General features: G+C 39.4%; 1 protein-coding gene across 1 annotated transcript in view; it reads left to right on the forward strand.

Annotated features, from left to right (window-relative positions):
- Positions 1-12,742, forward strand: part of KIF26A (kinesin family member 26A) — a 98,820-nt gene that overhangs the window by 21,110 nt on the left and 64,968 nt on the right. The window lies entirely within an intron of this gene.

Genomic DNA, 12,742 nt, shown 5'->3' on the forward strand with positions numbered 1-12,742 from the left:
GCCAGTTGATTTTCTCACCTTTCTGCTGCCCCGTTTCATTGCCTCCTGCAGGTCTGAGATGTGAATGCCTGCCACCGAGTTACTTCTGATTAAAAAGCTCTGATTTATAATTTTTTTTTAAAATTTATTTTAATACATGGTGCTTCAGCTTGAAGTGGAACCACTCAGTAATGGTGTCTGCGATGGGAGGGAAGCAGTGGATTTTGGCAGGGTCTTCAAGGACAGTGACTTGGCGGAGCATTAGTGCCTAGAAATGTTTTGATCCTATTGTAATAAGTAGTTGCTAGTTCCTGTTGTTTCTGTTTTGATTGAGTGCCCAGCTGGTGTATGGTGGAGATAGGATGTTGGTGCAGGGAGAGGAAGTAACTGTCAAAAGTGCATCTCCCTTAGGAAAGAAGGAATGTGGAGGCACAGTAGAACTGGGGTTTAAATAGCACTTATTTTCCCTCAGTTTTTGTAGTGCACTGACCGTGTGCAATTTTCCACATGCTGGGTAATGGAAAGTTGGCCCCAGAGGAAGTCACTTTGTAAGTCAAATTTGGGATTATAAAATCAATCACTGTTGGGGCACTAATTGGTGTGGAAGATAGGAATTTCCTATACAGTATGATAAGTTCATCGGTTTTCTGGCAGCGTGTGCACAGTGAACTGTTTAGTCAAAGATATTCTTTCCTGGTTCTGTTGTTAACTCAGGAAAAGCATCAGGTCATTTATAGCTACACCCAAATTGCTCGTTTGTTTCTGAGTAGTAAGGGGAGGGCTGGGGGAGTTGATGTCATGTAAAATCGACATGTGTTTTAGGAAGTTTGTTTTCATCTCTTTGTGGCATAATAGTGAAGCTTGGCAGACACATGAGAATCGTGACGATTGATTGCTCTTGGTGTTAAGCATCTCACATCTCTGAGTTTATATCAACACAAGCCTTCTTCCAGCAGCAGCATCTGGCTCATTGGCAGGATCTGTGGACAGTTGTTCTGATTGCTCTGGAGATGCCTCTGGCTGTCGTGTCACTGCTGCCTTGGCCGTGCTGCTTTGTTATTTCTAGCTGGTCCCATTTTCATTTATTTATTTTTTGGCTTACCTTTGATTCAGATGCATTGCTCCTGAGGTTGTAATCTTGAATAAATCTTGCCCAGCTTCCTCATGCATGGACTTCCATGAGATGAAGTTAATTTATTTCAGTGAGTATTCAGTCAGTATTGGAGCTGGAGTGGTAACATCCCAGTCTGTGCTGTCTGTGCAGGTTTTCCCTGTGAATCCCAGCATCAGTCTTGTGAAGTAAACCACACATTTTTTAACATAACCTGCATAATGGGTTTCTTTGAGACTAGAGCTGCAAGTGTAAATCAAATATTAGCAGTACACAGTCAGTGTTCAGGATGGTGCTGAGAGTCCTGGAATCAACCACTTGGGTTTCCCACATCGACATTAGGAATGGAGTTTCTGGCCCAGCTTTTATGAACTGGCAGAGGAGCAAAGAATAATGTGTGTCAGCTCTGGATTTATATCACCTCAAGTGCTGTCTGATGGTATGTTTTTTTATTCATATACTTTGTACTTCAAAAATGTGATGATTTCAGAAGGAATGTGGCTTTGGAAGGCACATGCTTAAGGAAGGGTGCATGTTTCTTAAAACACTAAAGCATCTATTTTTATTAAATAAGCCAACTGGGGTTGCAACTTCGACTGAAATTAGCAGGGCTGTGATGTGCAGCAGGCTGGACAAGGTGGTTTCTTCACTGGCCTTTAATGATCTGCACAACTGCTTCTGCTCTGCCCACAATGGGAGCTGTTTGACAAGCTGTCAGGTTTTGTAAAGATGTTACCAAGGTGTGATTACACATTTTTCTGGTTTTAAATTGGCATTTAGATCTGTAAAAATAATATGGCAACTTGGGTGGCATATGTACTTTTTTGTGGTTTGCTGCACATTTGACACATTATTAACTGCCACAGAACTTTGTTTTAAAATGAAGGGGGAAACTGGCACACTAAGATAGAGTAACTTGTAAGCCAACAACTACAAACATCCATTTCATGGGCATTTTATGTAATGAAGAGGTAGGTTAGTGAAAGAATTCATCGCTGATTTGAAGCTAGGAGCAGGAGTGCATCAACTTAGTCGTGGAAAAACTGACTTCTCATTGAGTATGAATGTTGCCATGGACTTCTTCGTGGCCTAGGTCTTAGTCGGGAACTCTAATTTCTCTTAAAAGGACCCTTTTCTCCTCTGTATTTGACCTTTTCCATCAGGTGATGAGGCAGTTTCTTTTCCAAGGTCCCAGAACACAAATTAAAATAAAAACATCCTTTTATGTAGTACCTTCAATTGAATGGAAACTTAAATGTATCCTATGATGTTAGGCATTGTCTACATTTGTGGAATTTTTACAGAAGCAACGTTAGACATCATAAATGTTTAAGGACCCTGGAAGTGTGACTGGTAGGACAAGTTAGAGCCTTTCATCTCTTAGTTACTGGTTTAATAGGATCTGGCTTGAAGGGTTTTGAAAGTTGTTGCCAGGTATTTGGTTGCTTCTGTGTCTTAAGAGATAAGGCTTCTTTTTGTGTGTGAGGAGTTTAAAGAAGTATTTTATTCACCCATCTGTGGACATGTCTACATGTATGCATGTTATACACAGGTACAAGCCCATGAGTTTATATCCCATGTCATAGCAGAGTTTATAAACCCTATTAACATGGCTTTCAAGATGCTCTGAGCATGGCTGAAGTGGGGTTTTGTCTGCCTGTGGACATAGCCACATTGATTTTATGTTTGTAGAAGGCAGACCTTCAGGAAAGGGAGCTGCTCTTTTATTACACCATCCTATTAGATGGGAAGACATTTCGCAGGACCACTGCAGGGCTTCTTGCCATGAGGATTACAGGGGGGTATTAATTACAGGACCATTGTTGTCCTGCTTACAGGAGTGTGATTTGCTGGGTTGCCAGAAGGAGTTCTTATTTGTTGTATGGAAGACATTCAGTGTCCTTTGGTGGTGTCCAGTCAGGTATTTCAAGGGTTCAAGGCTGGATACATACTTTATTGTTCACAACTCAATGTAGCCATTGAAAGGCTTGTTACAGACTGTAAAATCAAAGGGTAGCAGCCAACTTGAAAAAAGCAGTATTCTTATGGGAAGCCAAAGTACCCTTATGCAAAGCAATTGTTTGATATGCCATAGGATTATTAGAAATAACTTTTTTGTTGATAAAGGATTATCTAATACTGGCCAGGTAATGGCTTTTGAAGACCGACAGAGGCAACAAAAGCAGCAGCATGAGTATCTTACTAGTAATAATAAACTTGCTCTTTCTATGTTTCTGCATAGTGTTTTACTGCTGCTAGTTCCTGGTCCATGATATTGAGGTGCTCGTTGCTCAACTTCTCACCTAAAGAAACTATTTAAATAGCAGAAGTCTGTAAGTAAATTATAGCCATAGAACATACTGGACTATTTTAAGTTTTCAGGACTTATTTAAGTAACTAGTCCTTACTGTTCTTTGCTCAGCATATATTTAGGCTTTTTTATATGTCTGTCCATTTGTCATTTGTGTGGGTTTCTGGGGGAAACCATACCTTGTTTTGTGTGTGATTATTTGTTATTCCTGAAATCCTGTTAGAGTTGCCTCAGGGTCAGAGGAGCAAGAGGCTTACTGAGAAAATTTTCTGGAAGATGCTGTGAAATGTGTTGATGGCAGAGCCTCTGGAAACATCTGGACAGATAATACTGCAGGTGGCCATGGATTCATCTTTCTCATGCCATCCTGAGATATCTTCTTTTTGTAATCTGGAGTGGCTAGTTTGTGTTACTCCACATCCCCTTTTAGTGGGCTTTGCAAAGAGGTTTTTTTGAACTTTGCAAGGAGATAATCTAGTTACTGTAATGCAATTAATACTGTCCAATATGTTGGTTTTTTTCATGCTTTTTAAATTAAATTTTTTTTCCCAGTTCACATTTCTGAGGTTTTAATTCATCTTTATTATTATATTTATTTCCAGAATATTATGGACAGGTAGAAGTGGTTGGACCTACACCATCTCATCTAGGCATTTCATTTAGATTCCTAAAATTATCCCCTGAACCTGTAGAGAGCAGAATATAATGATTCTATTCTTTTTATCTGTAACGGTACATTGAAAGTGGAAATACGTATGTAGTATGGTTAATGATAAAGAATGTTTTGGGTACTGTAGTGACAGGCTGTGAATATTTGGCAAAAGAGGAATTATTCAAGGTGATACATGGGGTCACAACTAGGACAAGTGGTATGGAATTAATAAAGCAATGGCGCAAGATGGAAAACTTGCTTTGAGCGAGGTAGTGTAAGTTACTGAATAGTCATCAAAGGAGAAGAGTATTTTGAAGTCTGTATTCCTTGTCTGTCTGTGGCACTTGAACCCAAGCAACAAGTCTGTCTCAAGATGTGTTACTTGTCTTTTCAAAACTGGGATCATAAGTACAGAAGGCTGGAAAAGGATCTTCAGATATTTAAAAAGTATTCCAGCTTCCTCTGCTGAAATGGAATCACCTGGATCGTGTACCCTGGGATGCTTCTCACCAGCTCTTCAGAACATGTCATGAAAAATGAGATTTTTCAACACTGTTTTTCAGCACTTGCCAGCATTCATTCACCTTTGACAGTTTTTCTTAAAGTGTCTTTGCTGAAAAGTTGCATGATTTCTTATTTTTTCCTTCCCGAGGTGGATGTGGAAAGTGATTGGTCACCAATCTCTTTGTAACTACTTTTTGTGTACTGGAGGAGGCTCAGTTTTCTCTCCTCTAAGCTAAATAAGCTACACTCCTTTGAACTTCCCACATTCTTGTTTTCTAAACTGCTTTTTGTCCTGTAGAAACTCCTTCATGGTCTGTCTCTTTATCTGCTGTTTTTTATGGTTGTGCTCATAATTCACCTTAGGGAGTGACTCTTAGGATGTGCATATTTATCTTTTCTTTCTAATGCATGATGGGGACAGCAGAATGAAGTCAATTACTTCTATGCACCAGCATTTAACCAAAACCAAGGGACAACCATGGACCTTACTTCCATCCAATTCCAGAGATACTGCATACGCAAGGACCTTACTTTTCTAGAGGTAGCTGATGGCAAATTTGTGAATTTCTTTGCTAAAGTTCCTCTTCTGAAGAGTGGTATTAAAAAAAGACACACAGAAATCCATTTTAAAGAGCTTCCATGGGATAAAAGGATTGGAGAGGGAGGTGGTGTCTAGCACATGTGCCACCCAAAAAGCAGAGGATCTAGAGTAAACTCTTCAGGCTTGAGTTTGAGGAGTTACAAATACACTTCATTGTTCCTTTTCTGTTCATCTGTGCCTACAGGTTTTTTTCCTTCTTTTTTTCTTGACTAAGCCCAAGCAAGGAGAAAGAGGAAAAAAATCTAATCCACTATAGTACTTCTTAAATTCAGATGTAAACACAAGATTTTTCAGCCAAGATTTTTTTTTTCTCTTTTGTGGCAGAGGCACCTTTAAGATAAAGAACAAAATGTATGTTTTGTTTCTGGAGACAGACTACCTGGTGTGCTGTGCAACTTGTAGCTTGCAAGAGGAGTGCAGAATGGGCAGTCCTTTGGTTGTGAAAGCTGAATTGTTTCTGTACAGTCCTCAAGTATTCGTTTACCAAACAAATAATTGATAAAATGAGCAAGTGAAAGAGACACTGAGAGGGTGTGTTCAAATGCCAAGCACTGGTTTTCAGAGTTGATTTTAAATCTACATTATGCTAATGATGTTCATCTGGAAAATGTGTCCACTCCCTAACTTCTGCTCCTGAGCCTTCTTTTAATTGGATTCAGATGGCCAGACTGAAAGAGTTGTAGGATTTGTATACAGATTTCCTGAGTGCTCCAAGCACTTTTTTTTTCTTTGTATACAGTTTTCCTATGCCAAAGTTGCTTTGACTGTGGCTGGTGTCCAGATGTTCTTGAACTTCCTCACTGAAGGTCTGTCTGATACAAATGGGCATGGTTCTGTGGGGACAAATGCAGTTATGATCACTTAAGCACAGTGAAGATCTCATCTGGGGCATTACTCCTTTCCTGGTCCATAGGGCTGTCTGGGCTGGGTTGCTGGTCTCCAGCCAGACTTCATCAGTGAGATAGTCCATCTCACAAGGCTTTCCATTGCAATCTGTCAGCCTGAAAACATAGCCTGTTGCCTAAGTAACTGCAATAGTGGACACGTCCTTTGGTTTCCAGTACAATGCATCCAGTTGATGTTCCTGAGGCATCCTGACAAGGCAGTGTGTTTTCCCTGCAGTGGTTCTGCCATCTGATTTTCATCCCTGTGCTGAAATTCAGAGCCACTGTATTATCCATGCCTGACCCAACTCAACCTGTCTGTGCAGTAGGTAGCATTTCATGTGATGAAGCTACCAGAGAGCATTGGTTTCCAGAGTAGTCATTCTAATACTTTTCATAAGCACTGCATTTGCTTTAAAGAGGAAAGGGAAATTGTAACTTTTTATACGCTCTGATAGGCAGAACTTCCATAATCTGATTTATAGATTAACAAAATTTGTTCTCTGGTTTCAAGGATGAAATAATTAAGGATGGGAAGTTAATTATCTTTTATATAAAAGTGTCTAATTTCTATCAAAAGGTTTTGTCTGAATTTCTGAAAGGTAACTTCATGTAAGTGGCTACTTCTGAAAGCAATTTTCGAAACAAAGGCTTTTCAGACACCAAAGTATTGTGTGGTGATGAGAAGTATGCAGCTATTTCCCCAAATGCTTGCTGCTGTTCAAAATGCTAAGGGCTTGATGAAGGTTTTTAAAATTAAAAAAAAAAAAGAGAGAGAGAGAAAAAAAGATGATGAGTATGGGAAGACAATGTATTCATATCAACAAAATCAGTACTGAATTTGCATCATGAAATTGCAATAAGCCACAGATCCAAGAGGGAAAATTAAAGGATTACTTAAAACCAACAATAAACATGCAAATTAAAAGTCCTAATTTTTAAATGAAGTCATACACTATTAAAATTAAGCACAAAATTACATACTAGTTTGGACGTATAGTTTATGGAATATACCAAATGTTAAAATTGAATGAAATTAAGAAAAACATTTTCCAAAGGAAGTAAAATATCTGTTTAATTAGGCTGTAAAAAAAAGAGATTAAAAGTAATATTTTTCATATGGTAATTACTGTTTTCTAGAAGTAGTCAGGTTCCTGTGTGTTGATCTAAATCTAACTGTGATAGCAGATCTCTTTGGGGTCCTTTTTTTTTTTCTTTTTTTTTTTCTTCTTTTTTTGCATCTTTAATTATTTTAAATGGCAACCACTGCCTTTATTTTGTTTTCTTTGCGCTACACTGTGTGGCTGTTTGCTCCCATACTCTGCCAGCTGCTGAACTCAAATCTGTGCAATCAGCTCACACCCTCCAGTTCTGCAAAGTTAAAAGCCAAATGATTGCAGGGGACTACACAGCAAGGTAACAGGAAAGGCGACTGAACCCATGGGGAGGTGGGCTGAGGTGCTGATGGGAGTCTGAGATGTAAATAAACCAGATTGCTCTCATTTCCTCTTTCCACTGTATTATGCATTCCAATAGCACTATTCATCTTTATGACAGACACCTATTGCTTCAACTTTACTGCGGGCCACTGAAGTACATTAAAGTGGGCAGGAAATGGAAATAAATAGAGTTCAGTGGAGGCTGCAGAATAACTAAACATGCTGCAGTCATTTTTAGTGTGGGGTCATGGGTTTTTTAACAGATTTATTGTATTGCTTGACTTTTGTTAGAAAGATGGGTGCTGTTTAAAAGAGATGCAGTATACTTATAAAATAAGAAAGAAAGTGTTCTCAGGTTTTGGTTTTTTTTTTTTCCCTAACCTCTTTGGGATGGCAAAGATGAAAAGGAATTGGGTTGAGTCTCAGCAGGATAGAGTCAGTGGGATCTGTCCATGTGCAGGACCTGAGGCTGTGGTTAGAAACAGAGTAAGGGGACTGGAGATTTGAAGAAATCTTGCCAGTGGACAACATGGGAAAAGGACCACAGTCCATTGGCTTGAATTGATCTTCCACCTAAAGGTAGTGAAACATTTGGGTTCAGAGGCTCACTGGAATTTGGCCTTAAAAATGAATGTATTTTTTTTTTTATGCATGTGCATTTTGGAAATACATGTTGCTCCCCTGTATTTACTTGGGGGCTGTTTTCAAGGCCAGTAAAGTTATGCTGCGAGTTCCAGATACCCTGCCTCTCAGAAGATGGGACTTCTGGTGAATTCTGTTTTTGTGAAAGCTTTGTGTGTTTGTTTTTCCTTGGTTGTTTATATTCTGATAAGATTAGATCAGTAAATGAATGAATTCACAACATGAGTTACTTGAAGCCCTAGAGCTCATATTTTCACTCCCTTGAGGTGGTCAGCAACTTGGAAACTTTTCCTTAACAAAAACCAAAATTATTCATTAAACTGTTTTTTCCTTGCTTACATTGAGCAGTCTGTTTTTTCTAAAAACAGTGTTCTCTTTGTCTTTTTTTTTTTTTTTTTTTTTTTCTGACAATGACTGCTATATAGCTGAAAGCAAGCATCAGCCTTAAAATTTATTTGTCAATATAGAAGATATTAGTGGATATTTCACAATGTCATGTAAGATAAAAAATAATTTGTAAGCAGTGTGGCAGAAACCTAGAAAGACGATTAAGACAAAAAATCATTAACATTGATTTTTTTGCACTGTGAAAGTACATTCCTTTCTCCCAAAGCATCCTTTAAAAATGTTGTTTACCTAGGTCTGTATTTAAGTATATATTTCAGTGTGACATTCTGCGATCCTTCTCTCTTTTTAATTATCTTGATATCAAGAATTTAATTTAATTCAATTCAGAATACTGCTCCAGATACACTTGCATTGCAGAAACTAGTGCCAGGAAGGGTTGCAGGTAATTACTGAGGACGGTTGTTGGCAATTTGACTTTTCATCATTTGTTCGTCATCGTTTGTTCTCACTCTGTGGATAGTTCCTCGCTGAAAGGATTAGGTTACAGATGAGTGGGTATTACTTCAGGGACTTCTTAAGTGAGAATCCAGATGCTTTCCTGCATCCTCTCCTCTTGCTTAGTTTGGAAGCTGCAAGTCAGTGGCTGAAGGTAAGATTTAAAGCTGGAATCTTTGTTTCTTTTGCAATGGAATAGTGCTCTGTTATTCCTTGTTAACTGAGCAAACTAATGGCAAACTTGAAACACCTGGGAAATTACAGATTGAACTAGAATTTCAGGAGTCTAATTTTTAAAGGGCAATATCTGTTTCAGGTTTTCAAAAGAGTTCTGTTTCAGCAAGGTCATTTGGTGTTGCGTGCTTGTGAAAACTTGGCTGTGAATTTGGTGCTTGAGCTGTAGCGGGGCATTTCAGAGCTGTTGGCCTTCGGCCACATCCCGATTGCTTTGAGCATGTCTGTAGTTTCAAGGGGAACTGTGTCAGGCTGTACAGTTGTGAGATGTGGGTTTTGTTTGTGTGCCCCACGTGCAGCACATCAGCGTGATCTGTGTAGCTTGGTCCTTGTGGGGTTTTATAGGGAGGCAACACAACAGCTGAGATGAAAATCTGAGGGAAGCATGAATTAAAATTATTTTCTTTCCTTCTGTTCTGTGTTGCTGGATGTGCTTTCAAATCTGAGCTCTTTTTCTGTGCTCTTGGTTTCAGAGGGAAAGCCTGAAGGCAAACTCCAGGCTAAATGGAGCTGGTGTTGAACTTAAATGGGTGTTTTGTTATGTGTTCTGGTGGGAGCACAGTCTTTCCCAAGTTTTTTTTTTTGTTTCCCAAGGTTTTTTTGGTTTCCCAAATTTTAACCATCCTGCTCAGTTGAGCTTGGAAGGACTTGCAGACCACGTCTCTGGTGGTGTGGCAATTTGCATGTGTGTGCTTAGTCTCCCAGCAGCAGTTTGCAAGCTTGCTTGTGTCTTTGAGAATTGCTTGCTTAAAAAATAGTTGTAAATTTGGACATTTCAGAAAATTCTTCCTCATAGAAATGCATGTAATTATCTTGTACCTTGACCTTTCTGGGGGCTGTTGGGGTCTCCAGTGCATTTGTCCTTAGTGGGACCATTTATTTTACCCATCGAACAGTCTGCGATGTTTGAATATCTAAAATTTTAATGCAAAATTTAACAAGCTGAGACTGAAATTAGGGTGTTAGTTTCGGTAGTGGGAGGGCAAGCTGTGAATGTTATAGTATCACAGTATTTTGCTTATCCTGCTTGTTCAGAAGGTAGGAACAGCATTTGGAAAATGGGTATGACAAAGGAAGGACAGTTTGTTTATGCTGTGCAGGAATAAAGGAGTAATTTTCTTTGTAGCACAGCAGACTGAAGTGGTTTTGGAGCACAGTTTAGAATAGAGGCTTGTATGTTGTATATTTAATTGTTGTGTCAACCCCCCCAGCCACTGGCACACCCCTTTGTCTGGCTCCCTCTCCACCAGAGGAGTCGTAACGGGGATGCTTTAACTGCTTCCCCAGCTCCCACGTGAGTGCCTGAGACATTTGGTCACTCAAGTTTTATTTCTTCCCTCTGTAAAACCTGAGAGTTCAGCTTTCAGCCCAGCCTCGTTAGGGTGCAAGTTGCTGAAGCAGGGGCTTTCTCTGGACCAGGCAGTAAAACCTCTTTAATGGGGCTGGCTTAACTTTTAAGTTACAGTTAATGTTTTTAACAGTAACTTGTGTTTCCTCTGTCCTTCACGCCCAACCATTAGCCAGGTGTTTTTGTTGTACAGGGTGGAAAAATAAAAGTAATCTAACCCTACAGCTGGGGCTTTAGTGAGGTGCTGGAGGAGGCTGGCCACTAGTGCAAACTGGGGATCACAGGGGCTGGATGAGTTGGTTAAGAGGTTCCTGGTAAATGGTTGGCAAAATACAAGAACTTGAAATGAGATTTAAAAAAAAAAATAATTATTTTTTTACTTTAAATAAATTAGAACGCTTAAATTTAGCCTGCTGTGTGCTTTTATAGTTTGCTTTGTGTAATTTTCCAAATAAATAAAATTTTTAAAATTTTCTTCCACCCTTTAATATGGCATCGACTCATTTTCCTTGTAACTTCAAGACAGGCCTGACTCTGATCTGCCTTACACTGTAAACTGTGTTTATGGAGCAAGAATTGGGGTCATTAATTTTCTTTACATCAAAAGAAGTAGTTTCTTTTAAATAGGAAGCTTGTTTCACCCAGTAATTCGCTTTAATTGCTTATTTGAAACTTTTGACATTTGATAGGAATTTTAAACATTGCCAGATGAGGCTCACGCAGTTGGGACCTGCAGGTGCTTCCGTGTGTGCCCAGCTTGGATCAAAGGAGTGAGCCCAGGGATTTGCCTGGCTGTGGATGGGGCACCCGACACTGGGAGGTGCTGCTTTTTTGGGGCTGTTTGAATAGATCCTGTGTGTCAGCCTTGGCAAGAATTTGCTGAGGGGGCTCTCCCTTGGACAAGTTTCTGTGGAGCACGGTGCTGTTTGTTTTTCTTGGGAGATAGGCTGCATGGCCTTTGTTTGGCCTGAGGCTTAATAGTGCTCACAGCACTGAGATTTTGTATTTTTTTTAAGTCTAAGTAGTAGCTCTTTCTGCTGCAGGATGAGAGAAAAGTTTCTAAAATATTAATAACTCTCTTTTTTCTGACTAATATCTGTTAATTTGGTGTTATGGTCTTCTGGGAGGTTTGGAGGCAAGGAATATTCTCGTTTAGGAGAGTAAGCAAATGGTGCAACTTCAAAGGCATTTTTGCAAGGATCTAAACGTCAATAAAGAGAAAGGAGGGAATAATGAAACACTGTCTTTCACTTGATTTTTTAAAAACTGGTTCACCAATGCAAATGCAATGTATTCTTCAGTCAGCAACAGGAGTAGCTGCCCTTAGCCTGAGAAGTACCTCCCTTCCCTTCCCCACCCCCCCCTCCCCCCCAAGTCAATAAATAAACAATAATTTAGATTGCTGCAGAAAAAGCAACTTTTGTTAATGGTTTTTGGCTGCAGAATGATGTGATGCTAGATAGACTCACAGTGATTTCTATCAACACTGTACTGTCTTGTTACATAGATTAAAAACTATTGCAGGAGGAGTCCCTCAGCTGAAAAAGAGATAAATTCCATGCTGGTGCTGCTGCAGAAATTAGGTGGTGTTTTAGGACTTTCTGAATTCAGAGAAAAAGGAAATGGCAGAGTTGGAAGAGAATAATGAGCAAAGCCAAAGCACCAGTGCCAAGACTTCTTAAAAGAGTTTTATTGATGTGTGCTGTAATTAAAACCAGAATTAGTTAGTTTTCTAATAGGACATTCATTTCCGAGAGAGCAATTGCAGCTTGGCATAAAGTAATACATTTTTAAAATGAGCCCTGATCTGGGGATACCCCCAGCGTATGTTGGATGGCTGATTTACTAGCCTTATGTGCCCTCATTATTAACAAGCAAATTAAATATTTTCACTTTAAAATAATTATACAAATAAACCTTTGGCTGCGCTGTGATTTCATTAAAACCTTAATTGTTTAGAGAGCTCAACGAGAGTGTGTGAGGTTGGGTCAGTTTTACTGCACAGCATTAGTATTGATAGCAGATTTACAGCATGGCTGGATTTAATCTCCTGTCTAATCTTTACAGTATCAGGCTTGGGATGGGAAGGTGTTTGTGTATTTCAGGAGACAGGTAACTATCTCTGAAGTGGAAACACAGAGCTGGGTTTTAAAATTTCTTGGCAGCTTTAAAATGAACTCGCTGGGGGGAGGGG

This window comes from Calypte anna, chromosome 5A, assembly GCF_003957555.1.
Source record: "Calypte anna isolate BGI_N300 chromosome 5A, bCalAnn1_v1.p, whole genome shotgun sequence".
Lineage (NCBI taxonomy): Eukaryota > Metazoa > Chordata > Aves > Apodiformes > Trochilidae > Calypte > Calypte anna.